Source organism: Alexandromys fortis, unplaced genomic scaffold (genome assembly GCF_014885135.2).
Source record: "Alexandromys fortis isolate MF-2015 unplaced genomic scaffold, M_Fortis_MF-2015_v1.1 scaffold_6, whole genome shotgun sequence".
Lineage (NCBI taxonomy): Eukaryota > Metazoa > Chordata > Mammalia > Rodentia > Cricetidae > Alexandromys > Alexandromys fortis.
Window position 1 is genome coordinate 22647158 of NW_026067902.1, and position 5868 is coordinate 22653025.

Here is a 5868-nt window from a genome sequence, read left to right on the forward strand (position 1 = left end):
AGTTTGGGCCTAGGACTTAACGAAAATAAAGTTTGGACAGCCAGGGCGGTTACACAGAGAAACTCTGTCAAATACTAAAGGGCTGAGGTGTATGTAGCTGGATGGTACAGTGCTTGCTTAGTATATGGGATGCCCACAATTCAATTCCCCGCACTTTCTGAGCCAGGTTTGGTAGGGTTGGCCTATAATCCTCGCACTTGAGAGGTAGAGACATGAAGAGCAATTGTTTAAGGTCATCCTCGGCTATATAGTGCACTTTCAAAAGCTAATTAATTAGGGTATTTTACTTTTTACTTAATCTCTATTTTGCATGCATATGTGTGTGCATGTTGTATATATGTGGCACATGCATGTGGGTGTGTAGGCAAGCACATGGCAGCCAGAGGTAGACAAAGAAGGATATGAGGTGTCTTTCTTCCTCTATTGTTCTCTGTCTTATGTCTTTAATGGTCTCTCTCAATGAACCACACAGTCACCATTTTGGCTTGGCTAGCTGGCCAGAGAACTTCCTGGGATTTGAGACCCATCTATCTCTGTCTCCTAATGCTGAGGTTACAGGCACACACAGCCATGTCTAGCTTTTCACATGGTGCTAGAGATCTGAACTCAGGTCCCCCTGGTTACAAGCACTATTACTGACTGAGTCATCCCCCTCCCCAGCCTCAACATGAGTTTGAGTTCAATCTACGGATACATGAGATCTTGCCCTGTCTCAAAAAAATTATTAAAAACTACCACGTTATTTTTCTTGTTATTTTTTGAACTTATGACTGTCCTTGCCACACGAGTTGTGTTACCTTCTTTCTCTACGTGGCAGTGAACTGGAGAAATGCAGACATCCCTTTCTCACAAATCATGTTTCAGCTGGATTGTAGTTCCTGAATCTAAATGTCTGCCTTAAAGAATGGCTCAGCGAAAAGGTAGAGAAGACTTTTCTAAACTGACCACATTCTTCAGCTTCTTCTAAATTAGTGTCATGGGCGCCGTGACTTTCGTGTTGAGCCATCGTCCAGGAATCCAAGACAGAATAGGAGAAAGAGATTTGCTGGGCGGCATCTTCTAGAAATGTTTCAGAACTTACAGATCATCCAAAGTAAGCTTCTAAGAGGACTTGCCTAACTTAGAAGTGCCCCCGTGTTAACACAAGCCCCAAACATGGCTTTGGTTTCTAAGTCCTACTGTCTCAATATGGCTCCAAGCCCAGGCTAAGTATTCTATCAGGCTACAGACTCTAGCAGGGTCCTACAAGTGAGTGGTCACTGCTGAACCAAACGAAAATCTTTCCACTCGAACGTTGGATTGTCCACATTTTGCATCTCCAGTTGTATAAACATACTGTAGCAAATGCTCTTGCTTTGATATCAGTAGAGTCCTACAAACTCTTCCCCATGCTTCCCCCCACCCCCTGTGCCCTTCTAAGCAGTACAGCGTTCTCTAAGACCCAGTGCTCTCGGGTGGGCGCTCTTTCTCGTGAACAGATGTAAAGGTATCGTTCTCTAAATTATATATGCTGCATGCTAACCTCTGCGTTTGGAATCAACTGTGTGAATGGTTGTATGTTTAATTCTTTTTAGCAGGGAAAATAAAGACTGTCCAGACAGAGGTCTGAAGCTCACTTTCTGCACAAGGAAACTCTTTCTTGAGCAGGAAGTACAATGTCCAACCACTTTCTACCTGGCTTGGCTCCAAGCACATGATGAATTGCAAAACTATAACGTACCGAGGGAATATTTATGTGTCGTCCCTCTTCATCAGGTACACAGTATTTTTTTTTCTGCCTTGTCACAAACACTGTAACCACAATTTACAAGTACATGCACAATCAAACTTCTATTGATTTAATGATGCATTTCTTTGATGTCCCTTGCCTTAACCTCATTTATAAAGCTGTTTTGCATTATTTCAAACTGTCAATGATTTGTGACTCATGAATATTCAAATCCAATTTGCACTTACCTTTTTGGTATGCATGCTTCCTCTCAATATGTCCCTACACGTGCCCTTTTGTTTTGTGTTTATTTGCGGATTGTTTTATTGAAGTAATATAATTTTTAAAGCATAATAAGTCGGCTTAAAAACAGCAGGAGCGGCTGATGAGTGAGTCATCGAGGTCCCAGCCTACTGTCTCTACCATGCCACTTAGAAAGCTTATTCTTTCCAACAACCTGTCTTTGGTATTAAAAGTAGCATCCACTTGTTGGTTGGTGTCGATTTTGGAAGGAGGAGCTCTGATTTTGCTGGACTATGTCTTTAAGAAAGAGTCCAAGAATTTGTGGATGAGCCTGAGTATTATACAAAAGAAAGGATTATTTCTGGTTTAAAAAAAAAAAAAAAAAAAAAACAGTAAGTTCCAGCAGAATAGAGTTCTTCATCCGAGTGTGGATGAATTTCTTCACTTGCACTGTGGAGTGCATGAGAAGAGACCTGAGAGGACTACAAAACCCTCTGCAAAGCTTCAGACAGTGATAGCTAGAGGAGACACCCAGGACTTTGTGGACTGCAGGCTTGTCAGGATGATTGAAGCTCCCCAACTGCAGCACAGGGAGCCACCTGCCTAAGGAACAAGCAGCTTCTTCTTGCAAAACCTGTTTGAGGACAAACTGAAAGTATATTTTTTTAAAAAGTGGAGTCGAGAACGTCTCTTTCATAACTGATTTCTGGATCCTATCTCGATTTCTAAGAAAATCCAAACAACTAAATATGCCGCACAGCCTATATATATCCAGATAAACAAATTTCGTTTACGCCTGTGCTAAAATAGGAAGCTAATGGGTTTACAATGTAGTAGCTGTGTATGGGGGGAAGGGAGTGTGCACGCGCGCATGCGTGTACACACTGTCAGAGGACAACCTCAGGTGTCAATCCTCGTCTTGCAGTTTGTTTGAGAGAGTGTCTTTGGCTGTTTTCACCACTGCCCTATGAGGCTAGCTGGCCAATGAGTTGCTTGGAACTGCCCCGTTCAACACCTCTCTTCTTGCTGGAGGAACACTGGGACTACAGATGTAATATTGTGCCAGGCTTTATCTGGGCTCTGGAGGTCTGACCTCAGGTCTTGATGTTTTTTGAAGCAAATGCTTCCCCCACTGAGTCATCGCTCAGCTCTCATGCTCCACCTGTAGAGAAGCAATGGGGCACTTTTGACTTTCACTGCCCAGTTTCAATCTGAATAGTCACACACCTCTGCTCATCTGGAGTAGCCAAGGACACATTTACATTTTACAAACTTCTCGTTGGTCCTCAGATATAAATATTTCTTAGGTAAAAGTATATCAATTTAAAAGATGCTAATGTTTTCCGTAATCATTTTAAAATTTACTTTATTTTTAATTGTGTGTGTATGCGCGCGCGCATACAGGTGCCAGCAGAGGCCAGAAGAGGGCAGAGAACCTTGGGGCAGGAGTTTTAGGTAGTTGTGAATCTGATGTGGGTGCTGGGAACTGAACTCAAGTCCTTGGCAAAAGTAACATGTGCTCTGAATTGCTGAACACATCTCCAGTCCCTCATTTCTGTTTTATTGCAAGGAAGCATTTTGCTGTTGTTGCCCTTTGTCTGATAAAGTACTCAAGTTATTTTCTTAACTTTATCACTGTCTGTATGACTGTTGATATCAATATTACTCCCCCTACTTTCAAAACCAAATTTCGTAGATCCATCCTGTTACCTTAAGGCACCTAAAAGTCTACTGTAATTGGACCTGGGGCTAAATGGTTCATTGCATGCAGCCTGATTTCTGACCTACAAAAGTGAACTTTCTTTCCTGGGAGGTAGAAATCTTCTAAAAACAGGGGTTCTAGCTTTAGGCTCCCTCATTCTAGGATACTGCTAACTAATTTGCTATGCAAATTGGAGCGAGGCTCTCGCTCAGAGAGACTGAATCTTAGGGCCTGGAACAGGGAACCCACCTTACTGACATTGTTATGAAAATCCACTGGGATTATTCAAATGGAGGTTTAGCATACTGGCTGGCACCTGCTCCGTGTTCACCACAGAACAGCTGTCCCTATGGTTTAATTTTTACCAAAACTCTGCCCAGTCTCTAGTTAATTGTATCTTAGAATGAGCAACATTTGTCCTCTCAAAATCCTCTGTGCATCTACAATACGCGTCAAGCGTCCACCCCACTCTCAGGCTAGGACCTCCCTCCAACCCATGCCCTGGTTGGAATTCTGCTGAAGCCTTCCACGGGATCAAGGCAATGAGCTGTGAGCGGAAGTTTGCTGGAGCACTCTCTATCTCTGTGTCTCTGTCGCTGTTCCTGTATCTCTCTGTCTCTCATTCCCTTTGTCTCTCTGACCCTCTCTTGTCCCTCTCTTTTCTCTCTCTCTCTCTCTCTCTCTCTCTCTCTCTCTCTCTCTATCATTTATCATCTATTTATCTACTTATCTTTATCTCTCTCTCCATCTCTGTTCCTCCCTAACTCTATATCTGTCATCTCTCTATCATCTATCTATCTCTATTTCTCTGTGTATGTGTGTGTGTCTGTCTGTCTGTCCTTGTCTCTCTTTGCACTCCCCCACCTCCCATCCCCATCTCTGGTCTCTGTCCATCACCATAGCATTTCCTATAGCATCCAGAGGAAGACAAACACTCTTCCTCACAGTGCGGTTACAGGAAAGTGGAACTGCTGTAGCATCTGGCTTCCAGTCTAAGGATTAAGCTTAGGATGGAAGAGCTCAAGATAAGGGACAGGACCAGCCTCAGTCCTGCCAATAAAGAACTCTGTGTGTGTGTGTGTGTGTGTGTGTGTTATGACTTAAGAAAATCAGGATTTTCTATTTCCTGAAGCCAAGAAACATTTTAAGTGGTTGAGGGAGGTAAACTCCCGAGTGTCCAGAGCCCGAGTTTCTGCGCAAGTGTAAACACGCAGCACGTCCTTCAGCTTCTTCTCTCAGCATCGCCCAGCCACATCTCCACAACGCAGATGTCTTTCTGAAAGTAGAATATGATATTCAGTGCAAGCTATTCAAGCTTTCTGCTGCCTCCTCACAGCTCACAGAACTCAAGTGTACTACCTGTCTCAGCAGAATTTAAAGCAAAGGGCGAATTCATAGCCACCTGTTCGATGCTCTGTCTCAGACCACAGGCTGCTGGTCCTTAGCATTTATCACGTCCTATACATTTTCCTGGTCTTCTTGAAATCACAAATGCAAAGTAGAATGACACCACTCGATCACCAATGAAGTGATTTTCTAGTTCTCATTCACTCAGGTTTTCCTGCTCCTCTTTTCCAGCTGCTAAACGTGATCAGCTATATTTAATTTTAAAATATGTTAAGGTCCTCACATTTAATCTCTTATCTGTATAATAGGAGCAAACCAAGATTGCTTTAGATTTTAGAAACCTAGATAACGGGATGGATGCTCAAAATAAGAAACACTTAATAGAAGACGACAATGAACTTTTTCATAGAGCAGAATCAGTTTGTGTTTTCTTTACCCTGTGATCCCTGAGCTATTTATTCATGATTTAATCTTATCCAGAGCTCCCAGAATTATAGAGACAGGAGGCCTTTGAACAGTCAGTAAAAGGGGAGACCAGGTAGTTCTCTATTGTCTGAAATACATAACAAGCCATAGGTCTGGAGACATTCTTTGATATTATCTAAGGGGCCAGCCACAGTTAATTCCAGAGCCCTGCCTAGGGTCATACCACAAGAAGTAAGTCATCTGACCCCCAGGCAACCACCATTTTCTTTTCAACACCCACTTCTCAGGTATAGTAGCTCTTGGAATTTGCATGAATGAATACATTATAAAATTTAATGGTTGAGGTTAGTTGTTGATGCTTAGTTTATCTCCGTGAGAAATTACCCATGACATGCAGCTCAGTTGTTGTTATTTTCTCTTTTAAGCTATAGAAAGAAAAACC